Source organism: Hermetia illucens, chromosome 6, assembly GCF_905115235.1.
Source record: "Hermetia illucens chromosome 6, iHerIll2.2.curated.20191125, whole genome shotgun sequence".
NCBI lineage: Eukaryota > Metazoa > Arthropoda > Insecta > Diptera > Stratiomyidae > Hermetia > Hermetia illucens.
Genome location: NC_051854.1, coordinates 21,401,096 through 21,426,314, shown reverse-complemented (window position 1 = coordinate 21,426,314; position 25,219 = coordinate 21,401,096). Strand labels below are relative to the sequence as shown.

The 25,219-nt window shown below is 44.5% G+C and overlaps 1 protein-coding gene across 1 annotated transcript in view; it reads left to right on the top strand.

Moving 5' to 3' along the window:
• Positions 1–25,219, top strand: part of LOC119659029 — a 195,791-nt gene that overhangs the window by 33,383 nt on the left and 137,189 nt on the right. The window lies entirely within an intron of this gene.

Genomic DNA, 25,219 nt, shown 5'->3' with positions numbered 1-25,219 from the left:
TCTCTCTAGCCATTCCCCCATGGAAGGGATCAACCTGTAAGTCCAACGACCCTTTTCTGACTGGTCCTATTGCTATTTCCATCTGCTTATAGGTCTCTCGCTTTCGGCATTTTTCACCTGTGATAAGGGAGAGATGGACATGGTGTTATAAATGTTGTTGACAGGATGTTAATCGGCATCATTTCCGAGATGACGAACGCTGCATCGTCTGAGACGGTCTGAAGGTAGAACACACCCTTAAGGCTGTTCTTCTGTAAACCGTACTCAGTTTATGTGTATTGCCTAAAGCCTGTAGCGCTTTTCCCCAAACTGGGACTGCATACAGCATGATAGAACTCACCACCTTGGCTATGAGCAGCCTGCAAGTATGCCGCGCGGTCCTCCTACATTCGGCATCATCCTTGCGAGAGCCATACTCGTGGTGGATGCTTTTTTACAAGTATGCTCTATGTGCTGCTGAAAATTCAGTTTTCCGTCTGTCATCATCCCCAAGTATTTGATGTCCGGCTTGGAAGTGATTATACGTTTCCCGACTCTAATGCAGGCGTAATTTTCTTTGCGGCGCTTAGTGATGAGGAACGCTTCCGTCTTTTCCTCCGCGAGTACCAGTCCAGCACTCTCTAACCAAGCCTTAACAACACTGATTGCTTCGCTTGAGTACAACTCAGCATCTTCGAGATGCTTTGCGACCACAACTAGTGCTATATCATCGGCGTAACTCACCACCGTGGCCTCCTCCGGAACCGGAAGGTTAAGTACATCATTATATATGATATTCCACAATAGTGGACTAAGTACAGAGCCCTGTGGGACACCCGCGGAGACAACGTACTCCTTGGGTCGATCCTCGGTATTATACCAGAGTATCCACTCTTGCAAGTAGTTATCGATAATAGCGGCGAGGTAGGTGGGAACACCAATCGTCGCCAGAGACTTTCGTATAAGGTTCCAATTGGCCGAGTTGAATGCATTCCTCACATCCAGGGTCACCACCACACAATATTTGCTGGTACAACCCCTTCCGTGAATTGCATTTTCGGCCAAGCCAGTAACCATTTTGATGGCATCAATGGTTGATCTGGTTTTACGGAACTCATACTGCCTAAGTGTCCAGATAGCTGAGTGGTTAGAGCACAAGGCTGTCGTACGGAAGGTCGCGGCTCAAATTTCACTGGTCGCAGTGGAATTTGTATCGTGATTTGACATCGGATACCAGTCGACTCAGCTGTGAATAAGTACCTGAGTCAAATGAGGGTAATAATCTCGGGCGAGCGCAATGCTGACTACATTGTCTGCTACAGTATACTGTAGTGTACCGTTACGGTCTTGAATGGAGTGCTCTAACACACTTAAAGGCCTATCTGAAAGGCTCCCTTGGCTCTTGACGACTGGGAGTAATCTATTATAAATAATCCGCTCCAACATTTTGCCCATAGTGTCTGGAAGACACATGGCTCTATAGGAGGACGGTTCCCCTGGAGGTTTGCCAGCCTTAGGCAGCAGCACTAGCTTCTGCCGATTCCATGATGCAGGAAAGATACCCTCGCATATGCACGTTTCAAACAGCTTCGCGAACATATCCGGTCTACATTTGACAACACGTTTGAGGGCCTTATTCGGTATGCCGTCCAGACCCGGGGCTTTGCTGTCGCTTATTCGAATACAGATCTTCATCAGCTCGTCCCTGGTGACTGGTGGAATCGGGGCACGTGATTTGCAATGATGATCGGCCTCTGAATCATCCTGTCACGATGTTGTAGGCGCTACTCAACGGATTTATGTCCGCTTCCAAACAGAGCTCCGCTGGATGACGAGCTTGAGGTTCTTGCGAGCTTCCCTATAAGGCATGCTCCTTTTGCTCGTGATCGATCTTGCCTATTGCCCTCTGAGCAGTTCGTCGATCAAAGGCTGGCAAGTTCCGGGGATTTATCACTTCCGGCAATATGCCGATTATCCCGTCTCTCTTTTCCTTCGCACAAAATGCATTGGAGCACCCTATAGTTTAGTTATTTCTTTACCTGATCTCTTTATCTCTCTTAAGATGTTCTGCGACTATAATCCATGTATCTTTGGCAAAATCTACTTGGCTTGTTCAAGGTTAGATATATCCTTGCATGTGATGTTTTACAATAGTGCAGTAAGAGCCTTGTATGATACCTGCGGTAACTATATATTCCTTGAGTTTATTATCAGTGTAGTGTCATTAAAGACCCATCTTTCATCCTCTGCAATGCATGTTCTGTGCATAACTTGGCAGACGCGTCCAACTTTGTCTTTCCATTACAACTTTCCAGTAGGTTTCCTCTGATTACTGTGGATACTATTATTAGCTTCCAAGTTTCGTTTTGAATGAGTGCATCCGATCCCTCGTATGGCTTTTGAGTGAACCTATGATAAGCCTCTAGAGAGCGATCAAAACTTATATTCGTCTCTGACCAGAATCCTTTCAAGAGTCTCCCTTAGAATTGTTTTAGGCTCCTTTATAGGCCTGTTCTTTCCTTCTTAACAAGTTGTGTCTATTGCTCTCTGGGTAATTATTCAGCTTAACGGCGATTCGAGCAAAAATTAACTAATTCCACTACAAGTAAAATTTTCTGCTTCGAAGTGTGCATCCCCTCGACATTGAATCACATTTTGTACTGTAGAAAGCTCTTTTTGTGGGGATCTGATTTAAGCACACTTCTAAAAAAAACTGTTCCGTCAATGCTTTTGCTGGCCAGCATGGTAGCCTTCCCCTTTTTGGCATTGCAAGTTTCCTACAGACTCCCTCCTCAACTGAAGTAAAATTACCTAGTGGTTACTGTGGAAGTAATCCTCATTAAAGTGCTAAGACGTGTTAATCATTAGCGCAGATTTGACGAATGTCATTCCTACAGCTTAATCAGGCCTTCCTTTTCTGAATGTATTTATGTCACTTCCGTTGACAAGGACTATATTCATATATGTGCTAAATCTAACAATGAAAAATGGTCATCATGGTCATGAATGTCGAAGAGCAAGCTGTTTTCAAATTTTGTCGAAATAAGACTAAGAGAAAAGCAGGATCTGTGGCTTCAAGCGTCTAATAACTAATCGGTACGTAATTGTAAAAATTCCTGTACAGCCCACTTCAGAACTGGTCTGGAAATGTAAATTCTGAGAAACTGAGGTGGAATTAATGTTGTTCTTCGGTTGCTGCTAACATCTATATCAGTTCTTAAGGATAAAATGCGTCTCGGGGGGACAGGTCGAAAGTGAGCTTGATGAATAAGGAAGGCGGGGAAACACTGGTCTTGTAAGAGCTTGACGTGTCGGATTGATCTTCTCATGTGAAGTAAATCTCCAGGTATCGATCGAGGTGACGAAGTGAGCTCAAACTTACTTGTCGATTCCAGTAATCACTAAATAAATGATGATGGGAAGTTGTCCTCTATCGAATAGAGCCACAATTTCCAACAGCACTGAAGATTTCTAAAGTGGTTCGAGAGAAAAATCATGCCCATGTTGATAAGTCGGTACGTAGCGATAATTAAAAAATAATAAGCGAAGACGGCTTCACGGCAGAGGCAACTCATCAGACGTTTCCCTAGGAGCAACGTTACCGAAGCGGTTCACAGATGTAAAATGCTCCATTATATAATTCGCAGAACATCACATGAATACCATGAATTATATTGAGCATAAATCCGTCAATGCTTTGGGCCGAAGCTTGGCTAGAGCTGAAATATTTTGTTTGACGGTTTAGGGATCCCAAGTTCGTATTCACTTGATGTCGGGCCGGAGGAAGTTGCTCCCCATTTGGTCCGGTCCAACATCAAATTGACGGGGACTTCGGGTCCCTCATGACCTCATCATGAAGACTGGGGCCTTTTTCTCAAGTTGAGCTTTGTCTGGCTCCGCTGGTGGTTGGTCTAGAGTGGGCATGCGATGTCTATCAAAGAATGTGCTAAATGCACATTGTCGTCCGTTAAGCCTAGTTGCAGCGCTGACTTTTCCTGAGCTGAGCTCCAAATTGATAAGACATAGTGTCACTATGCTACTTTGAGGGTGCCAGTAATCGATCGTACCGGGATGAAAAAGCACAAATATGATCTTCGTTGTTTTCCACGGTACGTGTATGTCTGCTGGCATTCGAGAAACTGATCTTTGGAAGAATGCAGTCTACGTCGCGAGCCATTTGCGTTGCTTCGAGTCTCGGAAGCAGCAACTGGCATATAAACAGGTGCTCACTACCCTAATTTGTCGGAAAATTTTCCCAGCATCTGTGGATATCGGTCTAAACCGCTTGATATAAAAAGCAGAAGATGAGATTGGACCGTGAGGCTGCTTAACTATACATTGTTTAACGGGTTGGGGTTGGACGACAAGTATTGAAGACAACCTGGAACTTCTGCAGCATAGCATGTTATGGAATTTAGTAGCTTTTTGTAACTTACTCCGGAAGAGGACTGTATGCGCCACAGGGAGGTTAGAGTTGGAAGTTAAGGGCCGTTTGAGGGTCTAGAATTTATGCAAAATCATCTACTGGGGGTTCGGGATCTTAATTTGAAACGAAAAATGAATGATGTATTTGCCATTCCAAAGACGGGAATGCGCGTTGAAGAAGAAGTTTTATCGATGCTAAAAGCTCATCAGAATATCTCCTCCGACGTTCGATATCTGCGATGCTTGTTTATATGTGCACTATGAGGAGAATGCTGATTCCCTTTGGTAATCTGAATTGAAGTCCTTGCAGATGAAGCCGCACCACTGGGGCGGCCCCGCAATTGCAGTCGCCCTAGACTGGAATTTAGGGTCGAAAAGAAGTGGAGCCAAATATTTCTCCCTAAAACTGTCACGAGTGTGGACCCGTACCATCGCCCAAAAATTAGAGGTTAGCATTGTGCTAGTTACTCAACAAAATATTCCAATCATTCTGAAGGTTTCCTTGATGCAGGCGTTTTCGATGAATTGCTTGTTGTTGGAGAGGGTAAAGTTGGGGAGTTGAAGCCTATTGTCGTACCGTGGATAGAGCATGAAGTTTGGTGTGACTAAATTGGAGCTCATTAATTGCGTAGAGGATGCATAAGTCTATGCTCATGTACGCTGCTGCTGGAGGCATTATATGATCGGCTTAGGAGTTCGATCGTATGCGATGCCAAGTTGTATGTTTTTCTATGAGCTTCAGTAATTCTGGAACTTATATACCTCAGAGGGAGAAACAAACATTCCTTAATCGCGTCGAGCTCGGTAGCTTTGCCACTGAAATTGGGGCGACAAGAAGGTCACAAAACATGGAACGATTCTTGGGTGAAGCCATTCATCCCGAGCAATGTTTTCGACAATTCCTTGGGCGCCACCTTTATGCTTGGGAACCGTAGAACGTCGACCTTGACTGGAAGTTTCGGATTATCACATCTTTCATTCACTTCCTAAACCTCCGCTACCACGATGGACTGCTGGTACTTTTTTAAAATCCGATTCTTTGGTTTTACGGCACTCATGGGGGTGGTGAACCACTGTCTTTGAACAAATGGACTTCTTGGATGCAAGAAAATACATCTTGATAACTTGGTCAATTTGTTTTTTCAAGTATTCCCTACTTTATAAATTTCTGACGAACTGAAATCCAATAACGGAGCTCGTCAAATAGTTTTCTGGTTGAATCATACCATTTGGCGCATAAATGGGTCAAAGTCATTACTATGCTATTCACAACTCAGAAGAGAATTTTACCTGAACACTAACACCAAAGCTCCTTCGTTGTTGTTGATCGGAATCACCATCTGGAAGGTTTACTACTTTAATCCAAAATATCTAGATTGGATTCTCATCCCCGATTTCCGAGCAGGTTTTGGTCAGGTATAATTTTAAATAAAATTTATCGGCATTCAGGTCAGATACTAACAAATTACTGGAGCGAAAGGCCAAAGTGGCAGTGGACGGGTCACCCATTCAAAGCAGTAATGCTTCTTTGCTATTATTGCTCTACCATAAACCCTCCTTTCCCAGTAAATTATATTCTAAAAAGCGTTTGTAACGACGACATAAAAATAAAACCCCATCCACTCAGGTTGACGAACTTAAAAATATTTTAATGATACAATCAATCAGCATAAATAGTTTACAATCCAGAAATGTGATATCCAACTAATAACTCCTGTACAACGACCATTCCAGCTGTTGTTATTGTCGTGCTGGAACTAATAACAATGAAAGACGATAGTCAGAAATGCCGTAAAGACACCGTCAAGACACGTGAGTGCAGTAGACAATGAAGCATTATTGGATTGGGATCCGTTGAACCTGGCGCAAATGTGCGCGGCATTATTTGATGATTTATTAATAGAAATCATGAATTCACTTGTGTGGTTATGTGCAATTAGGTTTACTTTTATTTTCCCATTCAATCGTGTAGATCTCATGTTTTGCATCATTATTTTCCCGCAGAACATAATAAAAATGAAGTGTTTTAATGGAGAATGGTTTCTCAGGGGCGGAGCGTGTTAGACCCTATTGAGATGATGTTTATTCTCCTATATTGGCTACACAGGCACTAATTAAAGTATCATCATCATCATCATCAACGGCGCAACAACCGGCATCCGGTGCAGGTCTGCCTTAATAAGGAACTCCAGACATCCCAGTTTTGCGCCGAGGTCCACCAATTCGATATCCTTAAAAGCTGTCTGGCGTCCTGACCTACGCCATCGCTCCATCTTAGGCAGGGCCTGCCTCGTCTTCTTTTTCTACCATAGATATTGCCCTTATAGACTTTCCGGACTGTCATAATGACAGGCTTCGGAATCGTCCATCCTCATGTAGGGGGCCAAAAATTCTTCGGAGGATTCTTCTCCGAGGAATACATGAGGGTTGGCAAGATCATTGTCTTGTACAGTAAGAGCTTTGACCCTATGGTGTGACGTTTCGAGCGGAACAGTTTTTGTAAACTGAAATAGGCTCTGTTGGCTCACAACAACCGTGCGCGGATTTCCTCATCGTAGCTGTTATCGATTGTGATTTTCGACCTTAGATAGGAGAAATTATCAACGGTCTCAAAGTTGTGTTCTGCTATCCTTATTCTTCCCGTTTGACCAGTGTGGTTTGATGTTGTTGGTTGATTCGTTTTCGGTGCTGACGTTGCCACCATATATTTTGTCTTGCCTTCATTGATGTGCAGCCCAAAATCTTATCTATCGTCTTATCAATTTCGTCGGGATACCGAATTCTCTCATGGCCTTGTACAGTTTTACCCTGGCTATGCTACGATAGGCGGCTTTAAAGTCGCGCTGAATAGATGGTGCAACTGTGTGAAGCCTCTTTGGTATGGGCCGATGATGTTCTGGGCGTATGGGGCTATCCGGCCAAGATAGCGGAGAATATCTTATAGATGGTACTCAGCAACGTGATACCTCTATAATTGCTGCACTGTGTGATATCTCCCTTTTTATGTATGAGACAGATAATGCGTCGTTGAAGGTCTGGCTGTCCCATACCTTGAGCACAAGTTGATGAACCACTTGGTGTAACTGGTTGCCTCCATATTTAACCAATTCGGCTGTAATTCCATCGGCTCCTGGCGACTTATGATTTTTAAGCCGATGAATTGTTTCTCCTAAACTTGGTGAAGGCAGTATTTGTCCGTCGTCTTCAGTTGGCGGGACCTCCAACTCGCCGATGTTCTGGTTGTTCAGTAGCTCATCAAAGTATTCAATTCATCGCTTCAATATGCCCATTCTGTCGGAAATCAGATTTCCCTCTTTGTCTCGGCAGGATGAGCATTGAGGTGTATAAGGCTTCATCTTGCTGACTTGTTGGTAAAACTTGTGCGCCTGGTGCGGTTGCTCCCTGTACTTTTCTAGTTCACAGACTAGTTGGTTACCCCAGGCTTCCTTTTTCCGTCTGTGAAGTCGCTTCTCCGCTCGACGGAGTTCGTGATATGTCTCTGCGCGTGCCCGCGTTCTTTGAGAATGCAACATCACTCGGTATGCAGCATTCTTTCGTTCCGCTGCTAGCTTAGATTCATCGTCAAACCAGCCGTTCCGTCTCTTTTTGCGGCTGGGGCCAAGTATGTTTGTGGCCGTATCAATGATAACGTTCTTCAGGTGGTTGTGAGGATCATTAGTTGATGCTTCATCTCCAGGTCCTCTGTTGACTACGGTTATTGCGGCATCCATTTTCCTCTTATAGGTGTTGTGGAGGGATGTGTTGTGGATGGTTTCAGTGTTAATTTTCTAATTTTCACTTGATTTTCAGAGGGGATGATCCGAGTCTATATTGCCCCCCTCTATATGTTCTGACATTCTTCAAGGCTGGGAGGTGGCGGCGTTCGATCAACATGTGGTCAATTTGGTTGAAAGTGGTCTCGTCTGGAGAGGCCCACGTATGTTTGTGTACCGCTTTCCGCGCAAACCAGGTACTTCCAAAAACCATTTCGTGTGACACTGCTAATTGAGTGATCCGCAGTCCGTTATAATTTGTATTTTGGTGTAAGCTATGGGAGCCAACGAATTGCCTGAATAAGGTCTCCTTCCCTACTTGGCTGTTAAAATCCCCAAGTATGACTTTGATATCATATATGGAGCAGGCTTCGAGGGTTCATTCTACTGCCTCGTAGAAGGTATCCTTCTCCGATTCTGCGGTCTCCTCTGTAGGGGCGTGAACGTTAATGAGGCTTCTATTTCTAAATTTACCTCGCAAACGCAGAGTGCATAGTCTTTCGTTTATATTTCCAAAGCCGATAACAGCAGGTTTCATTTTGGCTGGCGAAGAAACCTACTCCGAGCACATGGTTTACTGGATGGCCGCTATAATATATGGTGTAGCGACTCTTCTCCCGGAAACCGATCCCTGCTCAACGCATCTCCTGTAACACTGCTACATCATCCTTATATTGATACAGAGTATCGGCTAGCTGCTTGGCAGCTTTATCTCTGTACAGGGAGCACACGTTCCATTAGAAAATGCGCAAATAGTTATTGCTATGTCGTTGCTGGGTTCGTCGTTGTGTTATCCGTCCAGTCCGAGGCTCCTGTTGTAGCTTCGCAACTTCGGTTTTTCGTGAAGGGTTGTCAGCCCTACCCAACCCCAACCTGGAGGACGAGTTGGTATAATTTGTCCCGTTTTTAGGCACGGGAGCTTTTCGTTAAGAAAGAGCTCACAGCGGTCACCACGTAGAGGTGGAGATAGGGTTTGGTAGTAGAGCTGTTGGTGTTGGTTCAGCAGGCGTTTCTTAGGTTTTATGGTCTATCGTGGGTACCAATCCGCGTTTCGCCCTGGGACCTATACTACCCTTTGACCATCATACTCTGAACTTCAGCATATGATAAATAGCGGGTCAATTTCATGCTATCGTAGGTTGAATTAAGCCACCGTGAGTTGCACATCCTCTTTGCTGGCCATGTGAATTGGGATTCATAGCATGACGGTACCAAGTCTGTAGAAGAGCAGGCAGCCTGTTTGTTCCTGAGCCTTCTTCACATTCACTTTGGGTATATTGTTTATCAGCATCCACTTAGTGGTGAGGCTGTTCTGAACGGTTTTTATAAAATCTCAACGCCATTCCGTTTCTCACGCGATAACCAGAGAAGGTACTTGTTGTAGGATGCCTGTTCTGCAATCCTTTCCACCTACCCATAGAATGTTGAGTGAGTCGAGCCTAAGTTGCTCGTTTGTGCTTTCATCAGTACCGACTTGAAGTAAGACTTGTTTTTGTGTGATGATGTCCCTATAGCTAGGAGGAGCTACTTTCTAAGCTGTTTGCACCGCACATAATCGATTGGCATCATCATACAAGACCCATCCATCATTATTGTTATTGCAGAATAACCACAGCTTGCCACGTAGGTGGGTGGAATAATGATTAGCTATTTGGCAATATCATCTATTTCTGAGCATACAATGGCTGCAAATCAGGATTCAGCCCTTGCCTCCAACCATATTTTTGTGCCGTTTGGGTTGACGAGTTGGTAACGTCAGAAAATCAGTTCAGTTTACTTTCAGTTGCAGATATCTCTGATGGTTCCTTTCCCTCAGCTTTAGTACAACTGAAGATTTCTCGTGGAGCAGAAGTGTCTTTTCGGCCGAGATCAGATGCTCATCTGAGTGCCAGGCTTTCGCTTCAATAGGTGATGTGGATTGGAGCCTCGCGTAGTAGTAGTACTGACTGGCGGCTCTCTCTTTGCTTTATATCAGGACAATAATAGTTTAAACTGTGGAGTCCTTGGCATCAAGAATTCACTGTTCCTCACCTTTTTGGCAAACATGGCCATTTAGCTTTCGGCATAGTAGTTAGTGTGTGTGTATGTGTGTTTGAGGTGGGGGGGAGAGAAAGCCTCTGAGCACTCAGACCTTATTGGTCCATTGTACTCGATTCCCCCGTCTAATGGAATATCCCGGATTCGTTTATGTATCGCAGGATTTCCGTTAGTGGATGTGAAGCTATCCGGTGCAGTTGGAGCACATCACCAAAAATCTGATGTCTCATGCGTCCGTAAGCGTGGCACTCACATAGTAAATGTTCCGTGGACTCCCCTTCCTCATTACAGAATGGACCCTCTACATCACAATGACCAGGTACCCAGAGTAAATTCACCGTATTGAATCGAGAAACAGAATTCAATCGGTTTCTACATTCCTGAACGATTTTTGAAGTGATCAAAGTACTACTCAACGCCCTCAATGCAGTTTGACTATCGCTACAGATTGTGATGCGCCTGTTCTTCAACCGCTCGTCAATCATCCAGGTTGCAGCCTTTAGGATCGCATACACTTCAGCCTGAAAGACCCTTGTGTGTTGTCCCAAAGGAAAAGCCCACTTCTCGTTTTTATTTGAAAGGTAGACTCCTGCTCCAGAACCATTTTCTGTCTTTGAGCCATCGGTGTAGAAGAAGTCAGTATATCCTGACACGCATTCTTCTGGTTCGTCCCAGTTTTCTCTTCGTTTCAAGATAATATCATATCTTCTACCAAATACATGTATAGATCCCCGTACATGTATTTGGTAGAAGATATGATGTTATCTTGAAACGAAGAGAGAAAACTGGGACGAACCAGAAGAATGCGTGTCAGGATATACTGAGAATCGGAATGCATTGCGAAAACTAGATTCAGTTCTTCCGATGACTCTTCCAATGGTTTGTGCCCCCCACGTCCATTGCTTTCTCATAGATCTAATAGAATAAGTCTATGAGCCACTCTCACTGCAGTGCTCTGAATAAACAAATCCAAAGGCTGCAAATTGAGTAATGCATTCAGAGCTGCGCCGGATGTGGTGTTCATGGCACCGGTGGTACCCAGACACACAGTTCCTTGAAGAGTGTCTAGCTTGCAGCGAAAATCTTCTGTTTCACCTTAACCCACCACACTACGGATGCATAAGCGAACATCAGCCTAATTATAGCAACATATATCTATTACTACCTGAAGCCTAAGTCCCCATGTCGAGGCAAAAGTCTGCTTACACAGCCCATAAGCTGTGAGAGCCTTACCTTTAAATGTTTGTTCCAAAAAAGCTTCTTGTCTAGAATAACTCCCAGATATTTCACTTCTTCGGAGAGTTGAAGGGTTGTACCCTTCATCTCTAGAAGACAAAAACCATTCAGTTTCCTCCTTTTTGTAAATAATACCATTGTGGTTTTATTTGGATTTACTGAAAGTCCATGCCTGAGACACCAACTGTCAATCAAATCAACGGCGCTTTGTGTATTTCTATACACCATTCCGGGATCTCAACCAACAGCCAGTGCAGCCACGTCATTCGCATAAGCTTGAACGTGTATTGGCAGATTTTGCAGTTCGCCTAGTAGTAAGTTGATCAGCACACTCCGCAGAAGTGGCGCTAGCACACCTCCTTGAGGGCAGCCTTTCGTCGCTTCCGTTGTTAAGTAGCGATCAACAACCACTTCAGCACAGAACAATCTCTGCATTAGCATAGCGTAGATCCACTTTATTATAGTTTCGTCAGCATCATGCTTTCTGGCGGCATCATAGATCTTTTGGAAGGGCGCACAGTCAAAAGCCCCTTCAATGTCCACGAACACCCCCATCGCGTACTCACCCTTAAGAGTTGCATCCTCTATCTTTGAAACCTAAGAATGAAGAGCAGACTCGCAGGAGTTTCCGCGTTGGTAAGCATGTTCGTTTTCATTGAGAGGGGTGCGACTAGCGCCTTCTCGCGAATGTGACGCTCAACCAGTCTCTTTAGACATTTCAGCGAAAATGATGTTAGGTTGATTTGACTGAAGTTCTTTGGATTTGAATAGTCATCTTACCCAGGCTTTGGTATGAAGACTACCTTCATCTTCTGCCAAGAGGAAGGCACGTAGCCCAGAGCAAGGTATCCTCGAAAAATATTTCTTAGAAGTTGCTCTAAGGGCTCTATCACCTCCTTTAGCATCGCTGCGTAGATGCCATCCATACCAGGTGCTTTGAAGTGTTCAAATGATAGTATAGCAGCTCTCGCTTTTTCATTGGTAACAACCGCGCTCGCAGAGTCCCAATTCCCCTTGCAACGCCTTCGTGTTGAAGGGTTTGCAGAAACCGCAAATTCTCTTCTTCCCACTTCTGAGACCTGTTCTCCCGGATGGGAGATACTTTCAAGAGAGTCTGTATAGACTGTATAGACCCTGGAGTTCGTGAAAATATCATCCGGTTTTCTAAGAGAGTCCAACTTGGCCAACTCATCTTTATTCAGGACTCAGCACAACCTGGAAGTCTCCCTTTCACCTTCCAGTTCCTATGCTCTAAAAGAGTCTGGCTTCTAACGAGCCTCTTATATTCACGCTGTGAGTTCCGGAAGTTTAGCCAGTCTTAATCTTTATTGCTTTTGCAAGCACGATTTAGAAGTCGTCTGGTTGATTTCCTGAGTCTCTGCAGTTCTCGGTTTCACCATGGAACCGTTTTACCACTTTGGCCTCGGGAAATAGGACAAGCCTCTTCAAAGCACTCTAAACGTGTGCGATTCAGAGTTTTCAATTGATCTTCTATCGCGAAAGGTGTCCTTAGTCGCCTAGGGAGTTCAACTTTGTCGCCAAGAAGTTCAGTGAACTTTGTCCAATCCGTTTTCCTAGGATTCCGTCTTTGTATTACCTCTGTTGCCTCTAACAATTTTGACATCAGAACGCAGGTCGTCGGTCTCGAGGATCTTTCATCGAAGAAGATCCTAGTCCAATTAACAGATCCAATGCCACAGATTCTGTTAAAGCGCTTGAACTAGACATATTATATATAAGGACAGTCCTGGCCAGCTTTGCCGCTAGTAGATAGGAAGAAGCTTTGGCATGCTGCAGCTTGATTTGAATAACTCTTATGTTTGTAGCCATAAGTGCAGTCTAATGTGCAAACCGCCGCTAACTGAAAAGTCTGCTGCGTTCAGTGTGGATCTCACTTGGTGGTGTAGCAACGTCCATGTCCTCATTCCTAAGAAACTTCGCCTTCTTTCGCAGGGCCTTGCGTTGTTGTCGGCTAGAAGCCCTCTCAGGTTCACGAAGTCCGGTCTCCATGGATCTATTTTCACATAACGGCGTTAGACCAGTTGCGTTCACATTACCGGCTTTTCTTCCTTCCGTTTTTCCGGGTACAGGCGGAGAAGAAGTTTCTGACAGGCAAGCCTGTAGTCCCTTCTCCTTTGCGGCTGAAGCTTCCTTCTGCCAAGCGTTCCTCCCCCGTATTTTAGAAGAGTTAGGCAACAGTGTCACCGACAGGCCAGCCGCAGCCACATTTCCAGTTCCTCTCATTAAGTGAGTAGCTGTACAATCTTTTTTGGCAGACCGTGCCGTAGACACCGGGTGTAGGTTTTCCACTGAAGTGGAGAACCTGTCTTCCACAGATTTCTTCGTTGGGGAACATGAATTAGGTGAGGCCTCCAAAATCCGTGCCTGGGCCATGACCTGATTGCTCAGAGTCGCGGATGGATTTGAAGTCTGGAACTTGTTACTTTTGGACACTCTTAGTGTAGTAGTAAACTACCACAAGCTCCTGAGCAATATCCACGCTTCTTGTTTTCCTACCATAGTTGGGACTCGGTTTACGACGCAAATATACTACCGACTGTGTTCTTAGAGCATTATGTCTCAAAGTATTGCTCACTGAAGCTGGTAGTGTTCAGTTTCTCTGTGTTATTTCAAATTTAACCATGGGGTCTTCTCAGACGTGGGTGACGGATAAGCAACATACATTTTCGCACATCCTATCACCACTTAACGCAAGGAGTCGTCCTTTATATATCGAGTACGCTGGCAATATAGGCCCCGTCCTAGCCATCAGTCCACTTGGGATCTTTTCAGACCTGCTGGACAAATCAAAATCACGCACAAACATAGCTGGGGCGGGAGAAACCCATATGCATCATTTTCACGCTCCTTTTCCTTATGTCATATTAGTGTATTACCTTGAAAACCTATTCAGACGGGTAGAAAAACGAGCCATGTTTCTCTGATGATTAAATTCAAACAAAGCTCTTTGAACGTCCCGCGTTGAGTTTGCATATAAACCACTAATCAACAGAAATATTTAGTTCCCCCCAAAGGCATTAGAGTATCTAGAGACAGACACCGTTGCTTTTTGATTATAATATTTTAATCAGCTTCCTAAGTCGCTTTCCACTGTTTATGATAATTCTTAATTATTTTCCGAAATTCTAATAGCCCCGAGCTGTTTTGAAGCTTCACGCTGACGAGTGGCTGATCAGAGACGTTGTCCAAATATGCTGAAGTCATAGTTCGAAGGTATTTACTTTCTCGAGTCCTTTTCTCCAGTAAGTAATGCATATTAACGTAGGAAACTTTCCTCCCTTCAGAGCGAACGCCAAAAAAATGTACATCGAAGCGTAATTTAAATGGAAATATAAGAGGCAATAACTCTCAGGAAAAATATTACTTTCCGCCTCATCTTTGCAAACGGGAAGCATAAAAAATTAAATTTTCCACGAGATCTAACTCAATTTACATAAGCCCCAGGAAGCTCCTAGACGAAATTCTACAGAACAATACAATGGACGCAGCACATACAAATTAAGAAGCTTATCATAAATCCCATGTAAATCTAGTGAGAGGCAAAAAATAAGTGAAAGAAGAAATGCCGGAAGTTGGGAAAGCAAGAAAGCTCCAGCACACTGGCACGTGCTTGTGGTGAAAATTAAGGAAGCAATAAAAGGCACCGCAAAACACAGAATACAAAACGGCGAAGGAGGACGCGATGGTCTCCTGAGTGGATTGAATCATGCGATGGAACCGTGATGGAATTATTATTGAGAAGAAGTTCCGACGATTCATTCTAAGTGGATTCGTTTTTCTTTCCAGGAATGGAGAGGAAAATATGTTTTGATTCATCGTCACAATTATTATGAATTGGCATATGAAGAGAAATTTAGGGAAATTGAATGGGATGTGATTCTCTTTAAGACTGAGAGTTACAGTAAACACTTCCAAGTAGAGAAAATGTGATTAGGATGCGAATTGGTGGGAACGTTTCCTACTCAAATTTTGATTTAATTACAAGAGTTCCTGGAATTGCTTGTTAAAAATGTCAATTTCCCAAGATGTCACCGTTCAAGTTACCTCTGAGGGAACTGTCGGAGGCTTGAACACTAATTGGACATCAAATAATGCCCTTCCAAAAATATCGAACCAGCGCTCAAGCAACTTATTATATTTTTCTGCGGTTTCGAGTCTGCTTTTGTCCTGCATTGTAATGACTGTTACTCCACTTAGTGCCGTGGCTTTTTGAAGTATTTCTTCAACTTGGTTTCTCACTTCGAAAGTTAAGCTGTTTTCATTGCCTTACAGATGGGAAGTGCCACCAACTTAAAATAATTCTTGTCTCTCTTCTTTCGGAGTCTTTAGTGGAGTAGATAGGTAAAGTAACAGGTCCGCAAATTGAAGGATATTTGGCATTGTGATGCGCCGTTTTCAGGCCACAACACCAAGGTAGAAAGAAGTGAAATATGACGGGGTCTGAATTATGATCAGGGCGTGGAGTTTCCGAAGAACAGCAGTTGAAGTAGTGATATGGCGTTATCCGTTGGTAATGCCGAAGGTCCGGTTTTATAATAGAACGTACTAGATATCACTATAGTTGTATGGCTTCGCTGTTCAGCATCCCGGCACCACAGCAGTTCTTGCAAGGGAAGAATGCTATCTCAGCTCTCTTAAACTTTAATCTATGTTTAGTCATTAATTTAACTTGGTATCGAGGATCACTCTAAAATACTGAGACTGTTGAATAAGTTCGAATCGAATTGACGTCCTTGATCCATTGTGATGCGGTGAGGTACACCGAATTTAGTTATCTAGTGGTCGAAGAATGCTTTGGCAATAGTTTCCACTAAAGTTTCTTCGACTGGAATAGCTTCTTTGCAAGGTGTGCATTTGTCAATCATGGTTAGGCAGAATCTTTTCCTTCGGACGCAGGTAAAGGGCTTATGATGTCCAGGTTTGACGTGCTCGAAACGACCCCACTGGTGGAAAAGCTCCTCTGGATGTGAAGGTGTCCTTGTGCATTTTCGATCGTTGGCGAGCCTTGCAAGCCAGCGACCATTCTCCAAGTTTAGTTTAGTTTACTGGGCGGAGCTGCAGCTCCGAGCACTCAGGCCTATTCAATGGCTTCCCGCCTACGGCGTTCGCAGGCTTTAGCGAATCTGAGAACCTTCTCCAGAGGCAGAGAGTGTTCAGATTCTTCATTGAAGAAAACCTTGCCAAGGCGTCTTCACCCCCTGCCCCGGCACCCACATAAGGAATATTTCGGTCAGTCGGCCGAATTTCAGCAGCACCTGATGACAACTCCACACCAACTGGCTTGATAAGTCGTTGCTGTTTAATACTGATAATGTCGCCCGACTTTCGGAACAGATTCAAATGGTGCAACCCCTCCATTTTTGACGCAGACATTTTTCCGAGGGGTCAGGTTAGTTCTATAATCGGATTCCCCGAGAACGCCTCTGCGCCCGATCCGCCCTCTATGACTGACTCGTCGGTGAAGATTATTAAGTCTGTAATCTGAAAAGACTCATGGCCATTTGTCGACCATTCTTCTCTTTCGGTGATTACGACAGTGTATGTCTTTTCAAAGACGAATCTGGAAACCATATGATGATCGGTCGGCATCAGGGCTACCGAATGTTTGTCAAGAAACTTCCAGATAGACGCATGACCGTGTGATTGGCCGCCTTTCCACGCCCCAATGGTATCGAGTCTACATGCATCATTGGCTGCTTTCCGTTTCACCTCCATGTGAATGGGGGGTAAATTTAGAATAGCTTCAAGTGCCGCAGTCGGCGTAGTACTCATTGCTCCAGTAATACTTAGGCAACCAAGCCTCTGAATCTGCGTTAGTAGCTTCCTGCTGTTAGCAAAGTTCAGTCTCGGCCACCAGAAGATGTATGCGTACATCAAAATAGGTTTTATTATGGATGCATACATCCAGTGTATCCATTTTGGTGAAAGTCCCCAGGTCTTACCTATCGCATTCCTACAGCACCAGAGCCATCTGCAGGATTTATAATATTGTTCTAGTATATGGCGCTTCCACGTTAATTTGGAGTCGAAATGTACTCCTAAATACTTGACTGTTTCTGCCAGCTGGATTTCTGCCCCTGCTAAGGTGGGTAGCGTATAGCTGCCCCACCTGACGTTCCTAGTGAACAAAACTAGTCCAATCTTCCTAGCGTTCACCGTGCGGAGGCACCAACTGTGGATTTGATGCAGAGTTGCATTCAAGCGGTCATATACTGTGTCCGCAAACTGGCGCGAAGACTTTTCTGTCGTCCAGGAACCGCAGGAGGGCATCCATTACCAAGAGCCATAACAGTGTAGAGAGAACCCTTCCCTGTGGATAGCCCCTAGGATATCCTGCTTCGATAGATTTCTGGTCGACCGATATGTGGACTTTTCTCCACTCTAGCATGTGAAATATCCAACTGATTACCTGCGGTTCGATTCCATGTTGTCTTGCCGCATCACCAATTGTCGTAAATGAGACATAATTAAAGGCACCTTCGATGTCCATGAATGTGCCTAAGGTGTATTCTTTTCGGTCATCGCCTTTTCAATTTTTGCCGTAAGTTCATGGAGTGCTGTCCCCGTGGATTTGCCTTTCCGGTAGGTGTGTTGTCTATGGTGAAGTGGTCACTTAGGAATGTGTGTATCCCTTATGAACCGATCTACTAGTCTTTCTAGTCCTTTCAGTAGAAAGGACGTTAGACTGATCGGTCGAAAGCTTTTTGTGTCTGTGTAGGTGGATTTTCCTGGTTTGGGAATGAGTAACACCTTCACATCACGCCAGTTAATTGGATTATAAGCGTGTGCTAGGCATGCGCGATATATATTTCCAATATGTAGACCTAAGGGCATCCATTCCCGTTATTATTAGCGCAGGAATGATGCCATCCGGACCTGCAGACTTGTATCTATGGAACGAGTTAAATGCCCATTTCACTTGCTCCAGTGATACCACTTTGCATGCCAGATTCCAGTCTCTCGGTTGAGGGCTGTATGCACCTGTTGGCCCCGAGATTAGATTTTGGATGCTGCCTGGGAAGTGTGCTTCAAGCAAATTATTTGCCGTTTCTTCATCGCTTTCTGTGTACTTCCCATTCTGTAAACGTAAATAACCCAGTTTCTGGCTACGTTCTTTGACCAGAATCCGCTTCAGCTTTGAGGTTGCCTCAAGAGAGTTAGTCTCTTCGCAAAAGCGTCTCCATGATGATCGTTTAGCCGATCTTATGCTCTTCTTTAGAGCCTTCTGTGCCTCTTTGTGACGATTCCAGCTAGCGCCTGCATCACACTTCAGAGGACGATTGAAAAGCATCCTTGTCGTTCTCTGTTTTGCCAAATCTGAATTCCACCACGATGTTTTAAACTTCTTTGACTTCTTGAGTGGACAGCTTTCTTCGAGAGCTTCTCTCATGCTAGTTGTGATCATCTGGGTTTTCTTTTCAATTCCAGCAATGGATCTGATGCGCTTCCCAGGGATCGTGACTGGAGCGCTCAATTCTATTTTATACATCACCCAATCTGTCTTCCGCGGATTGCGAAATGGAGTGGGTGGAGGTGGATCCATGCCCATTACGAAATCAATGCGTCTGTGGTATGAGAGTGTGATATCGTTTGATACTCTCCACTCTCCGACCAGAGCCGCGATGTCAGGAGATACCACCGTGATGTCGATGACCTCTCGTCTGACCACGTTGAAGGAAGTGGGCTCATTACCCAAATTACGGTTAGTTTTGCCGATGTGGTGTCGCCATCACATATGTCGTTAACCTAACGAGAGAATTAACCATTCTCCAACATCGTGATTCATGTTTGGCCAGAAGTAGCGTTGAGAAACAAGCCTTCAATTAGCGCGAATGTCGAGCCATGAAGGATGTAGAAGAAGAAGGTTTCCGTTCCGGGGATGGTCATCCATTGGAGTGGAAGCTTCGGATTAGTCTGTAAGTCCCGGAAAGATGAGTCGTCTCTCTGTGTGTTGGCTAGTCTAGTTGGATCTCTAGGTAGACTTATCTGAGACATCACAGTCTAATGACATTTCTGTTTCTGAGTCTAACCTAGACCTAGAAGTGTAGCCGTTTGAAGATTTGCTTTGCATTTTTCGAACGCAGCTCCTGAGAGTCGGTTCAGAGGATCGAAGACTTGTCGTTCTTCTTCTGGGTAGTAGTTGCATCCGGAAGGCATCTTCGGCAGAAGTTCAGCATCCTTAGGAATCTTCGTAGCTGCATTACCGACTCCGGTCGTGTGTAATCCTGGATTGCCTGTGCCTTATTAGGTAGTGGTGAAACGCCTTATGATGTTACCTTACACGCCTTGTGATGTTACCTTGTAGTCTAGGAAGTCGATTTTAAGCTGATCAAGATCGCATTTCGCAGAGTTGAGGTTGATTCCGTCCTCTGAGAACCTCTTGAATACTATCCTGAGGTGCTGCTCGTGCTCCAAATCATCTTTTGAGGTGATGAGTAAATCATTCAAGTATGCGAAGACGAAGTTACCCTTCTCTGAAAATAGAATCGGTGAATCACTGGAAGGTCTGTGCTGCATTCCTGGCACCAAAACACATTCGAGTAAACTCGAACAACCCAAACGGCGTAATAATTGCTGTTTTGGGTATGTCGGCAGTTGCCATTGGAATCTGGAAGTAAGTTCATTTAAGATCGAGGTTAGACAAAATATGTTTGCCGTGTAGTCCCACGTTGAAGTCCGCCATGCTGGGCATTCGGTGCCTGTCAGGTACAGTGTGTGCGTTGAGCTGGCGGTAGTCGTTGTTGGGCGAATAGTGCCGTTCGCGTTTTCCACGATGTACAGAGGATTGGACCAAGGGCTGTTGGATGATTGGCAGATTCCTTGGTCCATCATCAATTGGAATTTTGTTTTGCAGTTTGACACTTTGCTGAGGGAAGTCTTCTAGCCTTAGTGGTCACGGTATGGCTTGTAGTTTCTATGATGTGTTCCACCGCGTGCTTTGGTCGTTCCTAAGGCTGTGCAGATTTTGTCAGTTCAGGAAAGTGGAAGTGTAGTGAGGTCAGTTTTGCTATCGATGCTGGAGATATACTAGAAGACGGTGAGTAGTCAAAAAGTCGGCTCCTTTGATGGGACGCTTTATTTGTGCAATGACGAATTCCCACTGGTTCTGCCGAAAGTCTTGATAGTGGTCCCGTTGGCTACGTAGAGAGTGTAAGATTCTGGTGTTGCCTGGGAGTTTTAAGGTAGGGGCAGGACTGAGACAGTTGCCCTGTGTCGATAAAGTATGTTGATGAAAAGGCGGACTGACGTATCAGTACCGGTTTCCGCCATTAACGTTGCTGGTTGGAGTTTAGCGAGCAGCGTGACATCTGCATGCTTCTACGCTAAATTTATGATGGTAGTATGTAACAGTGGTCATTGTACAATTTGGGTTACATTGTTTCGATGCGGCGTTCTCGATCGTCCTCCAAGCTTTAGTTGGCCGATTTCCTGGAGGAGTTTTGCTATTTCTGCCTCCGAAAGTGACATGACCGACGTGGGTTGTATTGCGCGGGATCTGGAATGTGAGGGATTGACTTCGTCTATTTTATCGGCTATGGCTTCCAATATGTCCAAGTGTGTTTTTTCTGAGGCTTGTAGGATCTCCTGTGTACTCTTAGGTTGCGCTCGTAACCAGAGGGAGGAGAGGAGATCGTCGGTCATAAGTGAACCGGCGAGCAGTCTGAGCTGGCGAAGAAATTGAGAAGGTTTTTCATCTGCAATTTGTCGGTCTTCCAGAAGTCGCCTGATGTCGGTCTTGCAGAAGTTGTCTTCCGAGTCCGTGTAGATTTCGATTAATCTGTTCTTGAGTGGGTTGTAGTCTTGGTGAAGACTTTCTACTAATCACTCTGGTTACCTCTTTAGTTTGACGAAGGTCCTCTGCAGGCTTTTTTGAAAGCGTTGGGCCGCCGAAGGACTGCAATGGAAATGGACAGCGACGCGGTGATGATTTGCTGGTACCTTGTTTAAAGCAAGAAAGATGCAATGACTTGCAGGTCTTTCAAACAAACTGCATAGTATAGAGTCGCGCAAATGCGTTTCGATAGACTCTTCGATGGAGCTAAGTGCTTGCTGCCTTACAGGATCAATGGTCGCCAATTTTCCTAGAGTATTTGTATCACCTCAACGCCAACCCCCACTACGTATGTTCTTTATAAAGTGCTGACAGTAGATGAAAACATATCGAATCGCCAGTACATCATCCAGTGGAAATCATGAGCAAATTCGATATTGCCCTCCAGCCAGACATTTTAGGAAACCTTGAACTTCATGTTAGTTTACGCTTGGTACACATATATCGTTTACGTAGTGCAAGCCAAGTGATTATAAACTCCCCCCCAGACCTCGATTCATTATCCTGAAATACTTAATTTCAAGCTAGACATATCTATTGAACGCTAGCTAGCTAGATTACATACGCAAGTGCTCTTTGCTTTTCTAAAGCCCCTTAAGCACCACTTTTCTGTACTATTCACAGAACGTCCAAGCTTAAATTTATCTGTACACGAGCAAATTCCTCAGATTAATTCCAAGCCTAGAAAACATAAAACCTGAATGCGTGCAATAAATACTTTTTTTTTTCCAGTAAATTTCAGGCTGCAAATTTTCTTCCAGATCTTATCTATGTAATCCAATAGAAATAAATCTTATACATCACATTAATATTCTCAAACCACACATCGTTAAGAAAATGGCTTAACATCTGAACAAACAACCATTAAATCTTCTAATTTTGTAATGTTAAATTGTCTAAATCTGCGGCCATACGGTTTCAGCAGTTGAGTCAATTTGATGTGTGGCTTCAACTACTGCCCAAGCGTTTTGTTATTAAATCAAATGAATAATGAAAACAATAAATATATAATTACGGAGATGCATATGCAGATTTTTACTATTGCCCGCAGATATTATGTATCCTTTTTTTCAATCCTTTTGTTTCAATCCATTGAAATTTTGTGAATGGAATATCTCCACGGTCTATAAATTTTGATCAGAAACTATTAAGACAATTTTATTGTTTTATTTTTTTACGGAAATAACCAGTAATTTCCCGAAACTCCAGACTATCTTTTATGTTTATTCATTGTCTAGTGAAAAGTAGTTATGTATGAAGTCGAACATAGAAAAGTGCTTATGGAAATATTCCATTGTTTGATTGCAATCTCACCCAGATCTGTTATGCTAAGTACAATTTATTATGCTTGGAGAGTGCTTTACTTTGGAGTCTTTGCAATTGGGCCGTCTTAATTTTTACTATTGAATGATGACAAGCAAAAGTGCACACTCGTGGTTCTACTTTGCAGTCGTCTTCCATAGTTTTAACTTCACTGTTCAAAGCAAAGTAAGTTCCAGTTAAGAGGGCAGAAGTAGGCTGCAATGTTCAATCGATACTTCAAGTGATTCGGGTTGATGAGGTTGTACAGCTAGAACCTATTTTCAAGTCCAAAGTGGCCCATCTTTTGAAAATGGGGCAGATGGTGCCAGGAGTTTAATGGTAGCAAAGTCCGAATCATATGTTATTTATGCTATAAACCCGCTATCCATCCCCAGGACGGCGGCAGATTTGCCAGTTATGCCCTTTGGTTATGGAATACAGATTATGATTGGCTTTTAGAGTGGACGTATGCTCCTCGACAACAGTACAGATTGAACTCAGAATGCTTACATTCTCTACTTTTAGCGAAAACTTGATCATTATTGTTCAGAAATTTTAGGCCCGAAGAAAGTACGATGGTACAATCCCGCGGGACCACCGTGAAATATTACTTTGCTAGGGAGGCTCTGGTTCGCTATACCATCTCGTCCATGTCGTGTCTCCGTTGCGCCGCCTTCCGAGCTCGATCCAACTCCAGGAGTTTTGTCTGCACCACGGCTACTGCCATCCAGTTTTCCTTCGACTTCAGTATCTCTTCCACCAGGTTGGAGGGCTGGATGTCCGCCTCCAAGATGCTGTTCAACCTTTTTTTCTGCTGCAGAAATTTGGGACAATGGAACATAACGTGCTCCGGGTCCTCGGTTGAAGCACCGTAGGATAGTTGGGAGACTCGTCCAATCGAAGCGAAGCAAGTACTTCCTATAGCCACCGTGTCCCGTAAGGAACTGTGTCAGGTGGTAATTCAATTCTTCGTGCTTTCGATCGACCCATTTCTCGATACACGGGATCAATGTATGGGTTCATCGGCCCTTATCAGAGTTATCCCACCGTTGTTGCCACCTGCCACACAACTCTCTTCTGATGGCTTTTCGGAAATCCGCATTCACCTCGGCTGGGTTTGCCTTCCGTTTTTCGTAGAGCTAGTGTACCTCGCTCGCTAGAAGATCTATAGTGATCATTCCCGCGATGATACACACTGCCTCCGTCGACACCGTCCTAAATGCGCTGCAAACCCTTAGCGCAATTGGCCGGTACGCCGAACTTCCTCTTCCTCCGGTTGACGGCGTGGTTCAACGCGCCCGCCCAGACAGGGACCGCGTATAGCAGGATCGACCTCACCACTCCCGCGATGAGTAGCCTGTGACTATACTTCGGCCCTCCCACGTTAAGCATCATCCTTGCAAGGGATGAGTTAGTATTTGCTGCTTTCTCTCGTGCATAATCCAGGGATCCCTTGAAACTCAGCTTGGCATCGATCATCACCCCCAGGTATTTGAAAATTGATTTTGAGGCGACCTCACGATTAACAACCCGGATGTTAACCGTGTTGTTCTTCCTATGGTTGGTAATGAGGACCGCCTCCGTCTATTTGTCCGCCATGTTTAGCTTGGCCATTCGCAACCATGACTTGATGGTATGAATGGCTTCATTTGCATAAAGCTCCACATCCTCGGGATGCTTTGCAATTGCAACTACCGCCAGGTCGTCCGCAAAACCAATCAGCGTTGCCTCCTCCGGCACACGTAGACCAAGCACTCCGTCGTACATTATGTTCCACAGCAGTGGTCCCAATACAGAACCTTGAGGCACACCTGCTGTCACAATGTACTCCTTCGGCCCGTCGTCCGTCTCGTACCAGAGAAGTCTGTCCGAAAGGTAACTCTCGATTAGCCGAGCCAAGTAGCTAGGAACACTCAGTTTGGCCAAAGCGCCTTTAATTCAGCCCCAGTTGGCTGGGTTAAAAGCATTTTTAACGTCCAGCGTCACCAGAGCACAGCATTTGTTGTAATATGCTTTTGTATCCTGGTAAGCCTAGACATTTCGGTAGACATCCCGGAGCATCATAATAGTGTAGTTTTACACAGCAACGGAAGAAAAGGGATGCTTCCTTTGAGCAGCTGCTCTGATAGAGACTAACCTCACGACCATAACTTTTGGCTATTCGATCGAATCCGATGTCGGATCGCTTCTGACGACTACCGCAAGGCGCGTTTTCTCCACCTTAGAGCTGGTTTTTGATAGAATTCTGACTGCAAGATTCCGGTCTAGGTTAAGGAGCATCACAATTGTACAGCGCTGTATAATGTGGGATGTTCGTGGATTTCTGCAGTTACCACCGCCTCGTGATTGGTGGCATATTGTTCGAGCACAGAGCCTGTCATAAGGTCAGTTAGGCTTCAATTGACCGATACTGTTTTTTTTCGGGGTAGGGTAATGAATGCATTTATGTGCAGAGTGGTGGAGCCCCGCAACGGTACGCCGTCGGACTGTCAACTAAACAACTCTTCATCGTCCCATTGACATTATTTCGGTCTAGCTTCCGAGTTCTCTCGCCTCACGGAGCCTTCAAATCAAGGAATACCTTTCAGCAACCAAAGGAGAGAGGAGGAAGGGA